Below are 21,053 nucleotides of genomic sequence, written 5' to 3'. Positions count from 1 at the left end.
TAATGTTACGGCAGAAACGCTGTTATGCAACCGCACAGGAGCTGTCGCCGTATATCTCTGTCTTCAGCTTGGATTTTATTTTTATTGACACTGCGCTGGTTTGCCAGTTACCAGTTTTTTTTTTAATGCATGGATTAACATATACCTGAGAGTCATTATAAGCAGCATCTTTAGTGCAGAACGTGGCGAGGTTGGTGGGCTTGTGTTAATGCTGCAGCGCTGGCTTGGCTCTAACATTATTCCGAAGCGAGGTGCTTTCCATTAATCTGGACACACTTTCCAGTTGGCTTCCTCATTTGCATGCAAAGCTTCGCCTCTCTCTCTAAGCGTAGAGCTGCCCCCCCCCTCTCTTCAAATGACACTACAAAGAGCAGATAAAGTGCTTTAGTCTTGAAATATTAAAGGGGCGCAATCAGCTGTCTGTGATAATATATTACGTGGCAGGCGCCGTAACCGAATCTCCCCCTTATCTCGTCAAGGAGGCATTGCCTTTCACTTTTTCTGAGCTATTCCCGGGACGTGAGATTCCCGTGCACAGCAATGCAGGGAATAATGATGCTGTAGCTTCTCAAAGTTACAGTGGAAGGTTAAATATGGATGCAGATGAATGGATTCTGTTTAATTTCTTACAGATCCCCGTCGACGTTTAGCCTTGGTCGATTTATGGGGCCAAATGGTATGCCTCAATGCACACTCTGCTTCTTCCCCCTTCTCCTGCTTTGTACCTCTTCGTCTCCATCCCTCACTCTTCCTCCTTGCATATTTTCCCCCCAAAGCACTGATGACTGGTTGGGCGTCTTCCAGGGATATCCATTATAGAAACACTGAACGAATTCCCCCACTTTCTTTTCCCCCCACTTCATCCCGAGCTAACCAAAAGCAAGCCTGTCTCCTCTCTCTGTCGTACCAGATAGACGTGAATGGCCGTGGAAGACTGCAGAGCGATGGTAGCCATTTTTATCCTGCGCCGAAAAAGAGAGGCAGCTCACTTGTCCGGAGCGATAGTGTTACGTTCCCAGAGACTCACACGTGGAGCCGGCGTTCTCATGAATAACCGGCACAAAGCTGTGCTCGAGGGCACGAGTTCACACTGACTCTCTTCCCCTCCGCATTCTCACCTTGGCCCTTCAGGCTGCCTCTGATTGCCCAGCAGAGTTTATTACAAATTTCTGGGGTGATCCTCTCTGCAGGGCCAGATTTAAGCGAAAGGGAGCAGCTATATGAGCATAAATCTACCTGAAACAAACACAACAGAGACAGGGGGCCTTCCCGCCGAAGGGGGATGTGTAGATGAGGCCTGATTTATGCCTTTCCACTCCTCTCTGGTTGACTGTCAGGCCCCCATGCCAAATCAAAGACACAGCATGCAAAACCTTTATTTACAAGACAGTTATCCCCCCGCTGTTGTCACCGTACACCTGCGTGTTCCAAGGCGACATAGCCAACTGCTATCTCAAGGCCGTATTTGTCATTTATGTCGTCTTTGTGTCCCCTCATCTGGCGCTGGGAGGGTAAGGGTGGCTCCTACGATAGGAGGATTGTCAGTAACAGCCCTCAGCTAACAGAGCGGCCATTCTAATCTGACAACCTCGAGGCTTTTTTTCAGCCCGAGGGAAAGACCCGACCTGTTTAACGGCAAGTTATTACCACCGGCCCGCTCCGCCTGGCGAGCGGGGGGGAGGCGGAGGGCGAGCGGGCAGGTCGCGATAACAACCCCATCCCGTGCCGTTATTTGTATGTAAATGCGGTGATGCGGTGAGTCAGCATTCTATAGCGAGAGAGGAAGAAGGGAAAAGAGAGAGAGAGGGAAGGGTTATTGTGTGCTCTAAGCCCGTGCGCTGTCTCTTGTCTGTGCCGTTGCACCGGGCGGGGTGGAGTGGTGAGGAATGCACTAATCACGCAACTGTGCTGCCCTGCCCTGCCCCAGCTGGCCCTGCCTTTTGTCTGCGCTTCAAAAAAAAAAAAAAGTCCCCAGGCCTCGGCCGTTTGGGTACATTTCCCCCCTTTCTTACAACCAGCATAATGAGAGAGAGAAAGCTGCTATTGGTGGGAGCAAAGTGTCTCTTCTCGTTCTGCCAGGAAGAGTGGAAGCCCCCCCTCTCCCCTTTCCCGTCTTGCTATGACGGGAATGTTGTGACACAATCAGTAATCCCAGGCAAACTGTACGGCCCGCTGTGAACCACAGAGAACAATAGGTTGTATTCACAGGGCCTCGTCGCCACAGCCTTCAAAACTCCTCACCTGTCCCAGTTCTTGTGGAGCAGACTCATCTTCAGATTTCACCTCCATTAACGCAGTTTTAGCTTACCACTGACATACAGGCTTGTTGCAGTACACCGACACACACTCCTCGGGGTTTACTTATGTGCTGTTATATGAGGCAATCAGCTCAACAGTCAAACGCAGCCAAAGAATTGCCTGCACGGGAGCTGCGTGTTTTGCATAGCGGATAGGCTTATGTTGAGCCGAAACATTAAGCTTATTGTTTCCTAGTCCACGCTGTGCTTAACTTCCGTGCTTAATATTTTTTTTATCGCAGCACTGTTTCTCTGCTGTAATGTCGTGCCCAGCAGCCTGTTTACAAAATGAATCTTATACTCCACATGCTTTGGCCTTAAGCACAATAGATCTTTCACAAGGCTCACGCTTTTTTCCACCAGTGTGCAGTTTCTGCATTGTCTTCCATGTTGAAATCATAGATTGATGGCAGAAAGTTTCTGAGTTAGACTGAAGTTGCTCACTGAAGTTTTGCAATAAAGTTTTGCATATTTATTTAATAAAAAATAGAGTTAACCACTTGTGGCTGATGAATTCTACATGTTCACTCTTATCATATTATTAGTAGTGATGCAAAATGTGTATGTATTCAGTTGCACATTTACTTGTGCTTCAATAAGATTTGAAAATACATTTATTTGTTTTTTTGCAGGTTGCATGCAGAAATTTCAGTGGAATTAGACAGTTCTTGAGGTTCTTATACATGCAAATGCATGAAATTAAAATGACAGAAAAAAAAAATCGAATTTAAGAAATGCACTCCATCATTATTTAAACAGCCAGCTGCACTGAAATTACAAATCTATTCAGCACCGGAGCCTGGGCCAAGGAAGCCTCATCTTGTCGTACAGCAGCAACATGGTGGACTTCATGAAAACTGGCTAGGGTAGGCAAGCGCTTTATTTCCTCGCTCATTAACAGACTGCAAGATATTCTCTGGCACCGCAACCAAGCTTCTCGGTGGACCGCACGAATTGGACGCTCGCACTTCAGAGTGATGACTTGCTGTTTCTCTGTAGCCCAAATTCAAATTTCAAGTGCTTCCATGGAGCCTTTCTCATGAAGCCAGCAGCTTATATTGGATAGGAGCCCTGCCAAACAACTAAATAGTGCTATAATCAAAGACCCAGTGCGCTTCTCCAGTTGTTCATCCTCATGTCCCCCCCCCCCCTCTCCCTCGGTTCACCTCCTATTATGGTTTACGATCGCCCGAACAAGCCCCGCCGCTGAAATAATTCAGTAAGTTCAGTACAATAAGCGACTTCGGGGATAGAGAAAACGTCAGTCAAAACACAAAGCGCCTGGATTGTTCCGAATGTCAAAGCAAACTGACAGGCTGTGAGCCACCCGCGTGATGATCAAAGCACAGTGTGTCAGATGCTGCAGCAGGTCCAATTCCCTCGCACTGTTAACAGGATTTATTGGGTTTCAACTGCAGCGGTGTTGGATAACTGACAATTCACTTTTGTGCTGGGTTGGATTGGATGGAGTGTGGTGATTAAAAGAGATTAGTGTTTGACCAGTGTGGGGTTTTTGAAAGCAGATATTGATTTTTTTTTTTTTTTTTTTTTTTTTTTTTTTTTTTTTAATTCAAACAGCCCACAGATGATATTTTGTGCTAACAATCAGTACACTCACCATTATCATGCCAAAAAAAATACATACAAAGAATGTATTCTTGGCAGGATGAAAAGGCCTTGACTTGGCTGACATGACAGCTCTGAAGACGGTCTTTTCATCTACACCGTCAAAGCTATGATTATGAGACGACTCGGTCATCATAAAATGTATGACTTTTGGATGTAAAACTTCTCAATTCAATGAGTCCTGAACTTTATCCTTGTAAAGCTCTGGGCCTGAGCACACAAGGGGCTCACAAAATCAAACCCAAACTTGCTCTTTATGACAGCCTGCTGCTCGCTGCATATCAAGCTCTTCCCAGAGGCAGCCGGGCGAAGAGCAACACACTCCCTCCTCCTGAAAAGCTTTCGAGGCTGTCATTTGTTGCTCTTTTGAAACACTAAAACATATGTTACGTTACGTGTTTGGAGGCTGTAGCTGCCTCCAAACACGCTGGTGTGCTGCCAGTAGCCACCACTTTCTCCACTGCGCATAGATCAGGCGAGCTGTAAAGTGGGCGGCTTTACGAAGCTGTGGGTTAGACAAGTACTCTGGAGGATGTGAATTATTCTTCAAGTGGCAGCCAATCACTGCACACGAGCTGTTTTGGCTTAAACATCGCATCTATGTACCGCTGGATTACCGAAGGCAGTCATGAAGGGGCGGGGCAGCTGGTTCACTTGGAACTTGCATGAACCAGTGTACACATTGTACTGCAAAACTCTGCAGTGAAACCCAAGATAATGCTACTACTGCTACTACTACAGCCACAACTCCACAGGCAATGTTGTATTTTATTTATTAGGGTGTGAATGATCCCTTTCCCATGCTGTATTAAAGAGGGTGTTGGTTTTATGTCGCCCAGCGTGTCCTGACAGGAGGGTAATGATGCTGCGGTTTTGCTTATGGAGGAAGGTGGTGTGTGGGTGTGTGCATATCTGTGTGTACGAGAGAGGAGAGACATCTAAGCCATCGTATGTTGTGTTTTGTGTCTGAAACAAAGGCCTCCTGTTACTGGAGGTAAACACCACAAAAGTAAGTAATACCTTGCGATAACACAGAGGTGAATTTAATTACTCTTTGCTTTAATGCGCCCCGAGGATTTCGGCTGCCTCCACCTCCCTATCGCTTTCAAATTGCTTTTCAGCGCTGAAATGACGCCTTCATTTCGGGCTCCGAATCAAAGCACTCATTTTAATTTCAGGTTAATTCGAGTTAAGTGGTTGGTGGTCCTGGTGCACAGCAGGCGGCGAGCTGATAATCACAGTATCAATTTAAGAGAAATTATGGCGTGACTGTATCTGGAGGCAAAAGTCCGAAAAGTGTCCTCTCAGGTGGCATCCAGCCTTTTAAACATCACACCAAAGTGTTAACCCCCCTGTCCCAAACAGGGAACAGGGAGTAAATGTGTCCTTAAAACACCTTTAATGGCATAGACAAGCCTATTTTGCATTTTCATACGGTAAAGCAAAATAAAGAATAACTTAATGTCAGTCTAGTTATCCCAATTGCAGAATATATACCGTAAAAAAATAATTATTACAAGCTTAACTTTCATTCTTACCTCTAACATTCTAACTAATGGTGACAGTGTGTCTGTCACGTGGAGACATTTGAGTGTGCCTGCAACAGGATAACAGTAAAGTATGAAGCCATGTAAACACTTAAGACGATCACTTTCTCCTTCTTAAGTTATTCCCGCTGTGCATTTTTGTCCGCTTGCAGTAATTGCCATCAACAAGGATGCTGGGAACTCTTCTGAGCGTTTATTGTGATTACACGCTTTGGTGCACGCGCACTCATTTTCAGATCGTTGTTTGGCGCTCATGTAACCAGCTGATCTGGAGTCTTCATTAGGAAGCAGAGTTGCCATGAGAGGATATTCTGCATGCAGCTGTAGGCTTTGCCACACTGATTGATTTACTTATTTGTTTGCTTGGCAAGTTGCTGGCAGGTTGTAAAGCATGCTGGGATATGTGCTTCCACCAAGGCTTTGGGTCGGTTCAGCTCCTACAATCCAAATTCCATTTCGTCCATAGGGGAATCCATTCAACCGCTGTTTTATGGTTGAAATTGTGGACTTGATTGCTCCAGAGTTCGCCTCGGGGAGGGCAGATGACAGCTTATAGTTTCCCCAGTGTGTTGTTGCCCTTGAGGAATGTGGAGCAAAGGCACAGGCAGAGTCACCCGGCGTGGAACAACAGACCACTGCCCCAAAAAGATAAGGCCTCATTTTGACCCGTGAATGTCGGGAAGGATATACAAAACACAATCAGGGTGGCGAGGAGGTGCATCGTTCAGTGGAAATTACATAACATAATCACAGGCTGCAACCAAACACACATCGGCTTTCCCATCCGGCATGTTTTTCTTTTATCTTATCCCCCCCACAACTGTTGCAGAGCTGTCGAGCTTCCAGCACTGTGATGCCACTTGCACATTGGTTTATTTTGGACCTGAAATTTTGTGTATGGAGGATATATTGGGACAGGAGCCCCATCTGCACTGCCTCAGGGGGCATTTCTTCAACCAAACCTTTAACTATCAAGAAAGCACAAAACGAAGAAAGCAAGCGAAACAGAGGAACTGAAATGTTTGTTTTGTGCTTATATCTGGAGTTGTGCGGTTTGAACGCCAATCCTGGCAAAATATCCAGGGTTTGTCCTCAGCCTGGGGGCATGGCATGAAGAGCAAGCCCGCCAGTGTACAAGGAAAGTAACTCGCTTTCATCTTTCCCCCTCTATCATTGTTGTCTCTTTTTTGTTTTGATATATGTCTGTTGAAGTGAGATAAGAGTATACCTGCCAGCGAAATGACATAGGTGTCTGAGGCCTACTTTTGTGAGGTTGTAGATAATATCACTTCATTTATTGAACACTGTTCTGTTCAGGGACCCGCTGCCTGTCTTTTCACATTAATCTCACACCACGCGATGCTCTCAGTGGGAGGGCAACGCCACTGTCCAGGCCTCCATCTCCTCCCCAGTGGCTCTGAAGTCTCACCAAAAAAAAGCAGTCTTCCCAGTCCCTTTAATATTTTGACATTCACTGCGCACGAGAGCATCTGCAAGAGCATTGCAAGTCTGGTTTAGTGGGATTGGTCAGTGGCCACACAGGTTTAATCATTCCACCAGATGCAATTTTCATGTTCGGCAGCTGTAGGAGAAAAAAAAAAGATGTTTTCTTAAGTGTCTGCTACTCATCTCTCCCGGCACGAAGGGCTGACTCTGGAGAGAATGTGGTGTAACTGGCCAAAGCAAACCCACTGAAACCTGATGAGTGTCTCACCGCCGTGGCTCTGGGGATCAACTAGCCGTTCATTGAAATTCCTCTGATATTGGAAACTGGCCGGGCACTCACCTCTCTCTGCAGCAACTTCTCTCAGACTCTCTTGTCCAGGATTTGAGTCGTGCACTCACACACTTACCCCAATGCTACTGTACTTGACATATCGATTCAAAAATATCCCTTCCGCCCTTGTCTTATATCTCTTATTTTTTTATTTCTAGCACTCCTCTTGTTTGTGATCATTCTAGAAATATTGTTACAGCGCTGTGGCCCCATGCCTCGATGATGCCGGGATCTACTCCGTGTACATCACCCTGGATAAGAGTGTCTGATAAATTCCTAAGCTGTGAATGTGTTCTGCATGTTTCACAAGGTACATGTTAATATTCATCTCCTGTCTCTGTGCAATGAATTATAAGACTGTCATCATCATGGGAGCCGTGGTGCTCGTCCCTTTTCATTTGAGGTCAGTGCATGCTTGACTGCATTCCAAAGCTCCACAATTAAAAATGCAGGATTGCATTGTGCAGCTCCTATACCATGACTTGATCAGTGCATACATCTGTGGGTGTTTTGAATACATTTCTGCATGTTGTGGATAATGCACATGCAGTATGCTCTCAAGTCGTTTGTGCATTTGATGAGCATTTTCACGCTGCACAAGTTCCCTTTCATATGATTATATTCTATTCATATGTGTTAGTGTAAATCTAGAAAGTTAATGATGCATATTCACTTTTTATGACCTTGAATTGGATTGTGTGCTCATCCGCATTGGATACCTGCCAGCGCCCTCATGGCTGTACATTTCTTAGTAGCAAGGAGAAGAACACCGTATTTATTACATGACCTTCATTCATTCCACTGTTATCTGTATTCTGATCTCTAATTTTTTCTATCTCCATCTAGTGTCTGTCTGTAGATTTTTTTCTTGTTGCAACAGTGCAGTGTAGATACAGGGATCATTTAAGTCCTGTCTCATCTCGTCTCGTCTCGTTTCATCCCATCTCATCTCATCATTTTGGGTGAGATCAAAATATTGTGCCCCTCTCCTGATTGGCTCAGGTTTGGTTTGATCCGTTCCAAACACCTGCCTGCCGGCTTTGTCCTCACCTCATTTTTACCACCGGGGCTGCCTGATTTAGTTTAGCTCAGTCCATTTTTTTTTGTTTGTTTGTTTTTTCCCCAGATGTGTGGAATCTTTTTTATGACGGCAAGTCAGATACGCGCAAGTGTACACACCGCATACTTCTGGTTTGGTCTGTTTCTTAAATGGTACCAAATGGTTTGGGAATGTGCCGATGATGTGATGTTATTGTCTGTCTTCTGGACCCGTGCAAATCCAGTAACATGTGTCCAGCTAACAAACATTTAGACTGAAGGAACCATCCTTTTATAGCTCCTTATGCCATCACCTCTGTCTCAGTCCTAATAATAAACTCTGAGGGTGGCCTTCCTTTTGTTTTGGTCCGTAAATTGCTTTTTTTTGTGTGTGTGTCTCCGCTGCTCGGCTTTCCTCTCTCTCCTCTGAAATAGCCCCTCTGTCCAGGAATCATGAATAGGAAATGAAAAGGGTGAATTGTATCGATGTGGGAATTGGCTGGCAGACTTGGGCTTAAATGAAAGTGTTCCCTGTGTTCTCTAGTGGTTATTTTTCTTTCTAAGCCGTGTCAATCATAGGTACAGTGGTCCCAGATGCCCCTCTCTGCTGAGCTGTATGGTAGGTGGGCTGTTCGACGTGTAACCCAGTCAGCATTTTGTTTTGGTCTTATGGGCTGTAAGTGGGCTCTGAATTCCACTCAAGTTTATGGACAAAAATGGAAACTTAAGGGCCTTATTCTGTCATAAATTTGATATAATTACTCATTCCACATTTATGGGATTCAGTTTCAAGCACGTTTTGGGTTTGGCATGCATAAATATGGAGAAATGGAAATTGGTAGATGTGGGAGGATTCACTCATATAACTGACCTGTTATAGCAGTGTCTTCAAATACCTCCAGTCATGCAAGGAAAATGCCATGACTTGTGATTTATAGCTTTTATGTAAACCGAGTTGTTCTTCGACTAAAAAAGCTCTGTAAATAAATAAATAGCAGAAGATAGAGCAGGAATTAGAGCAGATGGGTTGAGTTGTTGTTTGGTGGAAGGGACCTCACTTAGGGTGGTTTGCAGATGGTATCAATTATATACACGTTGCCAATTCACCGGCCGGTTTAGCAGCGTGTCCCTGCATGTGTAGACTAATGTGTGATCCGCTGTGCAAACAGGCAAAGGCACCGTATGTGTGTGTGTGTGTGTGTGGTATTTCCCTGTCAAACGTGGCAGAGCTATGAAATTTTCCGTTCTTTGACTTTCCAAATAGGAAAAAAGAGCTTTAGTAAAAAAAAAAAAAAAAATCTAGGGGAAAATGAACAATAGCTCCCAGCTAACAAGACAAAGAAGACAATTTATTTCCCGAGGCAGCGTAATCCCATTATTAAATTTGATTTCCAGGAGACAGTCCTTGTCTTCTTTTGCCCCACAGTGAGGGAACAAGAAGCTCCATCTAAAATAATTGAATTGTGACCCACTCTGAAACTACAGGGTGCACTGGTTGCCAGAGGTATTTGTTGTGTTTCTACAAGACATTATCTCCTTAATTAGGCTGTGATTTAGGCTTAGGAATCGCTCACAAACAGACCAGACCCTTTAAAAAGAGGAATCTCAGGAGGAAATCACTCCTCTTCAAGCCATACTTCTCTAATGACCAAACCCAGGATTGGAACAAACTACAGTACCCAAACTCTCTGGCATCTCAAGAGCAGAGGAGTGTTTTTGTGCAGTATTTGATTGAAAACTAAATTTGCTTGGCCTCTATTTTGAAATATAAAAGATGACGATAGTAATACAAATAGGCAACATATTCCTGCTTGGCTCACATTGCCTCAAAATGATCCTTTTCCTGCATATAAAACTCTGCCTTATTGCTCAGCTTGGACAGGACAGTTTTGAAAGCCACAGAAATCAGGCCATTTTGAAATCAGGAGGTTAACAGACAGGAGAAAGTGCTATTGTCTATTGAACTGCCCACTACATACAGTTATGGTGCTAGATTACCATTCACAACTTCCAGCACCAGAATAGACCATACCACCAAGTCTTAAAAGACCATAGCAGTGATTTTGAATATTTGTCCTGTTTACAACAATTTACCCACATTTTACATTGCAAATCATGTGGGGATACGAAACATTTTACAGAATATAATCAAACTCCCTTGATTATTAAATATGAATTTTTGGTTTAAACACCCACCTTATAATGTTCTGCCTCTTAGGCTAACTCTGTCGTCACCATTCATAAACCATAGACTTATTATTGCTTTATTATGTGAAGCAAATGTTTTCCTGGAGACTATTTTCTGATGGAGGGACAAGTTCACTCCACTCAATTTCAAGTCTTCAAAACCCAACAGTGCTGCTGCTTTTAGGAAAACTAATGTTGACAACTTTATTACAGTGATGGAGTACTGGTGTGAAGAAAGTTTGAAGTCTGAAAGTTCATTGTCATACCATAGTGGAATGAATGGAAACCAATGGCTGGAGAAACAGTAGGAAAAATTATACTGGGGTTGCTTTGGGAAAAGACTTGCAGGAACATGATGTCTGTGCTACACTAAACATGTAAAATCACTTGTATGGTCTTTTTAGACTCAGATTAGAGCTTGCTGTAATAAAGGTGGAAAGGTGAGGACTTTAAGGTGATGAAACAAATCCTCTGGCAGCCATATTGATGGAGGTCTCCAGCTATTGGGCAGCAGTAATTGTGAACACCTTTGGATGCATCTGATAAACACATCTGATTTGCACAATCTAACATATAGTAGAAGATAGTAGTAGTGTGTAGCTGCATGTGAACTACCTGGCTAGGTAGCTCGCTGGCAAAACCCAAAACCAACTGTTTGTGTAGGTTGATTGAACTTCCAAACTGGAACCCAGTGCTTTGGAGAAGATACTAAGGCTACAAATAAGATTTCTAAGAAAAAGATAGCCAAAGAGGAAGTAATACTAGCTAGTTAGATAATAGTTAGATAATTCACTTGTATGAACATTATTGACCCACACCCACACAACATTTATTTCAGATATCTTCCTTTTTCTAGCCCGGTTGTTTTGAATTCAGCCATTATCTGTGCACGCCCAGTTCTCCTGTGGACCTCCATGACAGAGCCAGGCGTGGTTGCCAGGAGTTTTGTGACATAAATGCAAAGCCTTTATTTGCCAGGTGTCTAGTTCAGGTGTTGGTTGGGAAGGAGGATGGTTGAGCAGTGCCATCAGGTGCCCTCAGGCTGCTACTGCTCTCCTGACGCCCAGCAGTCACTCAACACAGACACTTGCCTGGCTGACTCACCACTACTCTCAAGTGCTTCATAATCAGTCACCAGCTGTCTCATTTTTTGTGTTTTGCAAAGGTCTTCATTATTCCTCCTAGGCCTCTTTTCGGATTGATCTCCATGATGTAGGTAATATTGACCTGAGGTTTTATAAATCATTTTATTTAACTGCACTGAGCAGTAAATTGCCTCTCAACCAAATCCATCTTCTCATTCTTGGTAGGTTGGCTTATCCTTTTACAACATCATCAGCCTAAAAGCGATATTATTTTAGATGGTATTTATTCTACTTTATAGGAAAGTAATAACTTTGATAGGTTAAAATGCATCTAGATAATCTACAACTAGGTCACATTCTGTGTTTCAGAAGCTGTTGGGCAGTAATATCATCAAGCTGTCTGACAATGTTAGAAAGCCATTTGCACTGCGGTTGCTGTTGCTGCCTCTTGTAGCTTCCTGGATGCTGTGGACCTGGCTTTACTCCTGCCCAGCATGTCTGTGGTTCTTTTGATGGGTCTATGAAACCTGAATAGTCCCAGAGTTGTTGGAGCTCTGAATGAGCGCGAGCCCACAGCCAAGAAAACTCAGCGTCAGCAGCCAAAAAACACGATGGCCCAGCAGAAAGGCTGCAAAGGCTGAATGGCGCTTGGCTGCAGCTGCCGGTGGCTCGTTCTCATTAGATAAACCCAATCAAAAGGGAGGTAGAAGCGATTTCTCTTTAAACGTTGGAGTGCCACAGCGGCTAAGACATCTCTACCCCTTTGTGAGGTGTACATCATGGAAAGGGTTCATGGACACAATAACCCACTGTCGAAATGGTGGGTTTGTTATTCTCCTACGAAATGAATGAGCCCAATCCATGCCAGGTTGCTAGGTATCCTAGGGGCAACACATTCAAGAGGCTTTGGGGGGTAAAAAATAAATAAATAAATAAAAAAAATCAGAGAATAGTGTGGGATACCAGCTGTTAAACAACACATTTGGCATGGGACTGAGAGCCAGGAGAGAAAGCACATTGGCTGTACATGTGAGCAGATACCAGGCATTCCAAGGAGGAAGTTTGTGGAGAAGGGGCGGCGGTCAGCCACCACTCAGGGTCAGAGGCCACATTGTAGTCTGCAGATAAACACAGCAGGGGCAGGTCGACAGATAAGCTGCTATTAACTCTCACACAGGGACTCTTTCCTATGCATCTCCATCACCCCAGCTCCCATGTCTCTCCCCAACACAGTGTCAGATATATGCTCTCAGATGACTCTAAGGTGGCCGTTCAATCTGGTATTGGAAATAATGACTGCGAGAGAGACGGTAGTAGACAAAGGGAGTGCGAGCATGAAATATGAAACGAGAGAGAGCAGCAGGCTGTTGGATGCTGCTCCAGTGCCCTTTTGTCTCCTGGCTGCTCATCCTGTGTTCCCCACCCTGCATGGTTTTTAGCTGCTTGTGTGGCTTTTAGAGAACTGCCTGCATTTGGGTGATGCGCTTGTCAACAGACAGAAAACAACAGGGTAACTCCTTGGCTCTGCTCTGCCACGGACGCAGCCTGGAGACAAATATGACCGTATGGAGGGGTGGAATTGGAAGTTTTGTAAGGCTACTGGTGGAGTGAGTGGGTTTGAGGGGCAGTTTGGCAGGAGGGGACCATGCCGAGAAAAACATTAAGACGGGAAGGAAGAGGAAGTGTGCATGCCAGCGCTGAGGCGAAAACAAGATTAGGGGTTAGACAAAACACAGGGCCACTTCCCCCCACTGCCTCCATACGGTACACAGCAGGCACCCCGTTATTACTGCTGGTTTGCTGAAATAGGATTCATTACAGGGAGGCTGGACCCAGGAGAGGCTGTCGGTCTAAAGCGCTCTGGCAGCCTCCACCACCAGCCTTCCCTTGACTGTCTCACTCTGTCTTGAGTTACAGCCATCCTGGTCTGTGGTTGGGACACGCAGATGTTAAACCTATCCTGCGTCTGTTGTACAGCTAGATCCAAGACACGGTACGTGTCATGCATCAAGTTAAGACGATGAGTGTCAGTTTGGAAATCTCGGGACACTGAACGCCGGCAGTGCTCAACAACCAAAATGATATTTCAGCCTACATTACTTTGACAAACAGTAGACAAGCACTTTGACTGTACATGAGCATTAACCATATTTATCCAACGTCCCTCCTCTATGTGCTAGTTAATGAAGTGAATTGCTCATGTATTATTAAGGAGTAATCCATGAGGAGGTGTGCATTAAAAGCTTTTTAATGGACTGCCTACATATGGTTCTTTCTGCCCACACTGTTTTCACACAGCCTATGAGTAGCCAAGAGCACTAAGACTAATCTATGTCAAAATTAGTTGTCAAAATAAACATGTTAGACTAGCAATGGAGACCTACTGATTTGACTAACATTACTGACTACAGCTATGGCATTGTAGACAATGTGTTTTTGTCAGAATCGATTAACACAGCACACATTTGCATCAAAACGGCTCAGCCAGCTCAGAGCTGATATTGTTATGCCAGTGTTGCTTGCTGGGAAAATAGTTTAGAAGCACATGGTATTTTTAAAATAGGATTTGTCTACAAATTAAAATCCTAAATTCCAGTATGTTGCTAAAACCTCAAAATATGAATTTAGAGCACTGATTAAACTTGAGCTGGACTGTGTTTGCATTACATGGTTTGAACGCACACCTGCTGTTCAGAAACCAATTCTCAGACCATGGTATAAACTTTGTGAAGAAAGGCAAGATCACATCCACATCATTTTTCACTTGGTGCACTTGATAAATGGAGCTCAGCAGGCCTAGCTTGAGCCAGCAGGCAGCTCCACACTGGCCGGTGACGTGGACCAATGTCTGTTTGTAGTTAGTGAATGTACAGTCTTCTGCCTGGTCAAACACTAGAGAAAACAAACAGCTGACTTGCTAATGGGGCCGTAACTACAAGCTGCATACCCTTCATTCAGAAGCAGGTCAACACTGTTTATGGAGTAGCCTTGAGCAAATACACAAAAAGATAAAAACCTCCTGCCCAACAGAATAGTTGGGTCTGCTCTCCATTTCCTGGGATGACAATGTTTAGAAGAACACAAGACATGAAAACAATGCATGGTTCATTTTGTGATGGGTTTTAAAATGTAAATAAGAGGAACGTGTTTGACTTACAAGGAGAGCACTGAAATCTGATGTCTCAGTACTTCTGCTTTTTATGAAGTTGAACTTCAGGACATTTTGCTGTATTTCATAGGTTACTGCATGCCAACTATGGAGATAGCATGGATCCATAATTTGCAAGAGCTGAGTATTGGCCTATAGGCTGCCTGTCACTATCAGTATTCTAGTTTGATGTGAAATAACTGTGTACTGCTAGAAATGGAGGAGAGGGTTTGTGCCTGTTAGGTAACAACAGCGTCTTAAGGCTCAGTATGTTTTGGCCCTCAAAAATGGCTTTGGCTCTGCTTTTTCTCCATGGCTATGCAGAACCAATCTGCTGTGCATACATTTTTACCAAAGCGCTAAATATTTACCAGGAATCCAAGGCCAAACCATGTAATTACTCAATTTTCCATGAAGGTGGCATATTGCATGACATTAACTATAATCAGCCGATGTCATGCATTAACAACATTCCACACAGTTTTACGCCATTTATGCCAGTTTTTAATCTGTCACCTTATTCAATTGGGGTTTTTTTCTTCCCTTTTTGAGTCATTTGCATTGCTTACCTGCAATGCTCATCCTGCCTTCAATTTTAATGCTTTCAATCAGAGAACTCATACACAGTTGGATGCTTGTTTGAATTGATAAATTGAAAGATTATTTTGTACCTGAATTTGACAGGAAAAATACCACTGTTGTCCGTACTGATGATGATTTCTTTTATTAACATTGAGCTGGGCAAAGCTCCTGCAGCGCCTCTGCTGTTGATGGCCAGGAATAGGCTCCGCCATTATCCCCAACGCCTGTCGGTTTGCGTGTGATACATCACGAAAACACAAGGAGAGGTCACAGCTACACATCCAACAAGGTCTGCCGGGGGTCGGGGGCACAGCTTGAAACTTGACTAAGGCTGTTGACAGGCAGGGAGGAGGGTTATGTAAGGTCTGCCACTGGCTTCTTAAACCATTCCCTGTGCTGTAATCCATCTCCAAGGAGCTCAAGATGGACCGCATAGCTCACATTCAGCCCAGTTCTCTGGAATCTTAAACCAAGCTGTTTCAAGGCAGCATTAAACATAAGCCAAACAGAATGATTGACAGTTATTGATTTCTTTTTTTTTTCTTTCTTTTTTTTTTTTTTTAGCGTGCTGGCCTTTCAATCTTTGTTTCTAGACTTTTTGCCGAATCCCACGTCTTCTCAAAACATGAGAACCACTTTCTGAGAAGGGAGCTCAAGCAGGGGCCATGTGGTTTTCTGTGGAGGTCTGCGGTATTGGAGTATAACGTACCATTTACACAGAGCAAACTCCCCGAAGCTACACATACCCCCTCTGTCCTCTCAACTCTCCACACACACAACCAGGCACGTCACAAGCCCGGGCGGCTCTGCTGCTCCCTCCAAGCCTACTGTGGAGGTTACAGACAAGAGAACAAGTTTGGCAAACCAGAAGCACACCAAAGGCTGTTTCCCACAGATGTATTAAAGCTCTTCCAGACAGTCAGAGGACCCCTGCCCAGCCCCGCTGACCGGCCTGCCCTCGGGCCTCAGCTCTGTCTGACACACGGAGAGGAATGCTGATGCTGCTATCGCTGGGTCAACAATCACAGCGGACCCCTGTTGTTTGTTTGCCAAAAAGCTCATTTTTTACTGTGCCCCCCCATGTAAAGCGAAACTCATTTTGAGGTCTGGCTGACTAAGGCTTATTGCACCCCGTGCTGATTACAATGTTATAGTCTCACTTGGAGTGAAAATTAGGGTCAAGCAGATTTCAGGTTCAAAGCCAAAAAGTGCAAGGGTTTCACTCGATAAACATTGTTTTTCAAGAAAGGAACTCAGGGGTTCGTGGCCAGTACAAGCTTTGACTGGTGAGAATGTCTTGTACGCAATTTGACTCTCTGTCCCCAGACAACTCTCTCTGTTAAAACATGGCTGTTTTTGCATTTTTTTTGTCTTGAAATGAAAAATCAGCCGATTTTAGAAAGAGGGAGGTGAACCTAACCATGAGTGACAATGTTGATGAATCTTGAGTTCTGGCTTTGGGGAGACGCTCGTAGAGGATTTGGCACGGAAACGCATTCAAGAATCAGCCGTGTTTGTATTGTGTTTGTGTGCATGTGTGCAAAACTAAATGGGGATAGGCTTCAAGCACCACTGCCACGTCGTCTGCATAGACCTCCCATTTACTGTTGATGGTATTTTTGTCAAAGAAGACATTGTTGCATATATCAGTTCACAAGTGGTGGCACAAAATTTAAGTTCAACTTTTCCTCACAGGGTTAAATTTATCACTTCTGTAAATGCAATTACTACAGGTCAGTGAAGCTCTGGTCACACCTTTTGCGGCGTCAGATGATGGGTCGCTCCTGCTCATGGTGGACATACCGCTCCTGGACATAACACCTTGGCAGTCTCATGTCACATTAATCAGCTACTAGCTCCAGGGTGGATGTCCTCATTGCTTCAATCTCTGCCATACCTGAACCCAGCGCTGAGCCTGCATGCATTGTTATCTAAGCTGACTGGCACTGCTGATGAAGAGACAGTGGGCAGTAGGATGACCATTTGTGCCAGCATCCCCTCTTCTCTAATAGATCATCTTAATGAAGTCACTGTGCTGAGGCGAGTGGCAGGTGATTAATACACACAAGTCATTAAGCCTGCTGTATAAGAGTGCAGCCTCTGGTGGAGGTGCCCTTTGCTTGTTTAGAGATAAATCTGAGGACTAAGTGGACAGGGCAGTAGCAGGATAACAAGACAGCACTTGTGTTCAAGTTGAATCTTCACTGGCTCCTCTGAGGAAGTGGAGGTGCTTCCGGATTATGATTAGATGCTCGGGAGCGGGTATCAAACATTTGACCACAGGCAGCCAATTACTGGCGTGTACCAAGTCTGTGGCCACTAATGGCTTTTATTATGCTAAGTGCTGAATGCTCAGCTCTGATTGGCCAGTGCACACCTGCTGAGGTCTGTTATTTCTGGGTGATAGACTGTTGTTTCACATCTAACCATATCACTCCAGCATTCAAGATGTTTGATCCACTTCAAATCAAATTAACTGGCAACAACTTGTGCCAAAACACATTGGTTACTGCATAACCATAGCTGGAAACAAACAACATCTTTCTATTAGTGCATTATTCAGAGAACATAAAACCTCTTATTGCTGGCTACAGGGTAAAGACTAATCATACTGGAATTGGATAATATACTGGAAGCCGGTCTTTACTGCAAAATAAATTCCTTTGGGTCAGGAGCTTGCTTCACCCCATCAAAGCTTGTTTTGATGTAAATGACCAGCTTACTGTGCATTATTTTCACTTAACTTTGTTTAGACCTCTATGTGCAGTGGAGCCGTGCTAAATTCGGTCTATTGTGCACATATTTTTTGTCAAAGATTCCTTTTCACATAAGAGACATGTTGTAAACGTAGTTTCTGCATTATTACTGTGTGTACATGGCAGCAATTCGAGAAACCAGTCACCAGAAGTCCATTCATTCTGTATGAGCAGATAAACATCAGCCAGTACTGACCGTGGCTGCCTCATTTCCTCTTTGCAGCAAAGACGTTGGCTTCAGCTGAACTTCTGGGGTGACATCAGCCATCAGCCATCAGTCTCCAATCACCTACCGGCACTGCTGTATGTCTGCTAGTTCTGCATGACTATTGGCAATACACCAACCATCAGCAAGCTGACATTAGCCATCAAACAGTAACACGGCAATTGGGCTGCAAACTGCCTGAAAATTACTTGTCATATTCACTATGACATGAATGCCTCACATACGAGACGTCACATTGAGAGGGGAAACGCCCAAGCAGTGAAGTAAAGCAGTCGACTGCGGTGCTGACCAAAAATCAGATGCATTCACATTCTTGCTGCCCGGGATAGCTTTAAGAATGATAGATGGCAGATCATTTTCCTCCCCAAAAGGAGAGTTTTTCCAACCACAACAGACATTCCAATAGACCAAGACGGTCTGCCTCCAGATGGAGCTTCTTTAATTCACGTCCCACAGTGTGATGGACGTAGTTATTGAAGCTTGAGCTAGACCTGGGTGCTTGTTTTACTACAGAGTAAACACTCTCATGAGGCCCTGACACTCTGTCGTAGTGTAAACAGGAAGCAGAAAGGACTTGCTGCTTCTTTTCAGATCACATTACGTTTTCTATCTCTCTTGCTCGGCATGTGTCATCATCACTTTATCAGAGAACCCTTAGCCAGCATTTATGTATTTATATATGCATCCAGTGTTTCCTGGGGCCCCTTATGGCTCTTTTACGGTTTATGTGGTTGACTCATTTCACTACATTTTACAATCTTAACCATAGCCATGTCTCGTTAGGTCAGCAGAATGAATCATAGATAATTGTATACCATGATTTTATGTTCCCAGGATTAATAATTACGTAAATTGTGCAACGTGCACCAATGCAACCATATCGGAAGTTAGGAAAGGCAGGAAGCTCCGGTGGGAAAGAAAACTTGCATCGACCATCGTTGGAAAAACACAGCAATGAGCAAAGCGGGAAAGAATGGATCAGCCTGATGTTAGAGAAGAAAACCCTCAAACTGTTGTTAAGTTTCTAAAAGTGGATCATCTGTCATCATCTGTCATTTGAGGATACTTTGGTTTGACACCGCATGAGGACAAACAATACGGATTCTGTGCAAAGTTTGCCCCAGGGTTATAGCTGGATTCCAACATTATGAAACAGTAATTATCTGATGTTTGATGTGTGTAAATAAGGACCACGATAAAAGTAAGAATGCAAAAAAAAAAAAAAACCTTTCTATCTGTTGTTACTTTGAGAAGCATTGAACTGGAGAAAGTGAAAGTATATGTTTAAATACTAAAGGGCTGAGATTGAGGAACATAATTGTGATTAATAATCAAGGTCACGGTATTTTGCCAAATAAGCAGGATTATAATTCTGCCATAATTGTGCAATTCTGTGGCTAATTCTGTTCTTGCCTTTTTCACAAACTGGTCCCATTTTAAATAACTCTGAGGTTTGGAGCCTTCTGAATGATTAACTATGGACACATAGTCAAAACACTGCTCATTCATCTTCCCACCCCTTATGTTTGTTTCCAGAGTCCAAGGTGAGGATTTGGCCCGACAAATACATACAGAGCCTGATTTTGATGATGTAAGGAACAAAAACATCCCATATATGGTTGCACACAGATCTCCCATTCCTTTATTTGGAATAGCAGAAATGCATAGCATTTCCAAGTATTAGAGGGCAAAATGGGCTGCATCTCCATCCAAAATAAACGTTCAGATTCCTGATTCCAGATTTCTGGCAGCTAGTGCATAGCAAAACTTTTAGTCATTGCACATTTAGCACTGTGTTGACACAGACTGACTTCTGTTTGATTTTGCATTATATGTTCCATAATTTCTACCATTTAATGTTCATTGCTATTGTTAGTTCTCCCTCCTTGAATGCTGCTCTGTTCAGTTTGCAGCTACGTGTTGCTGCAGGAAAGCATTTCACAGGATGTGTGGGCACATTCACATGAAAGGCTGAGGAGTACCTATAGTATGTCAAGAGGCAGAGGAGAGCAGAGGCATTATGCTCAGTCTGAGTGTGAGTCAAAAAGAAAGGAGCAGGCCTTTTCCCCAAGGACAGCTGATAAACCGCTTGGCAGGAAAGGCCTTGCAAATGACTGCATTCCTTGTTAACCTTGTAAGGATATTTTTACCACTAAAGGGCCTGTTGCGGGCACCTTTTTTGTTGTGAAACAGGAAAGGCTGGTTTGCATTGTGCCCCCTCTGGGAGTTTGGCCCCCGTCTCTGTCTCTCGTCACGATCCAACCATCCATTCTAATGTCGCGCTCTGTTTATGCAATGCATCTTCACCTCTCGGACAAATGAACTCGGCAGCCTGGCTCGTGCAGTTCTCAGCAAAGCGGAGCACATAGGACGCCAAGGCCAGGCCCATATTTCATGATAACTCTGAGGACCCAGATTACAAGAAGAAAAGTTGGATTCTTTCCCAGGCAGTGTGCAAAATCTCTGACTGAACAGTGAAGGCAAATTTGCCACCCCTGTGTCAAAGGGTTGTTTGGTCTTTGTGTGTGTGTGTGTGTGTGTGTGTGTTCAAGGGACATTCCAATGGTCAAAAAGCCCCTCCAACTGTCCCCAGGAGGTGAAAGGCCCATGTGCAGGCCGCCTTCCTGTTGAGTCCATCTAGTGTTGGGTAGTGTTTTGCGCCGCAGCTCCTCAGGGATTCCTGGAAGTGAATGTGATCATGTCTTAAGAGGATTAGGAAGAGACCCTGGCTGTGTTGAGCCAGAGGTTACTGTCGCTGTTATGGTGGGAATGACCTCGCCTGTC

General features: G+C 44.2%; 1 protein-coding gene across 1 annotated transcript in view; it reads left to right on the top strand.

Moving 5' to 3' along the window:
* pawr (PRKC, apoptosis, WT1, regulator) overlaps nucleotides 1-21,053 on the top strand; it is a 58,305-nt gene that overhangs the window by 15,321 nt on the left and 21,931 nt on the right. The window lies entirely within an intron of this gene.

Source organism: Myripristis murdjan, chromosome 23 (genome assembly GCF_902150065.1).
Source record: "Myripristis murdjan chromosome 23, fMyrMur1.1, whole genome shotgun sequence".
Classification (NCBI taxonomy): Eukaryota; Metazoa; Chordata; class Actinopteri; order Holocentriformes; family Holocentridae; genus Myripristis; species Myripristis murdjan.
This window is presented reverse-complemented; position numbering and strand designations above follow the sequence as displayed.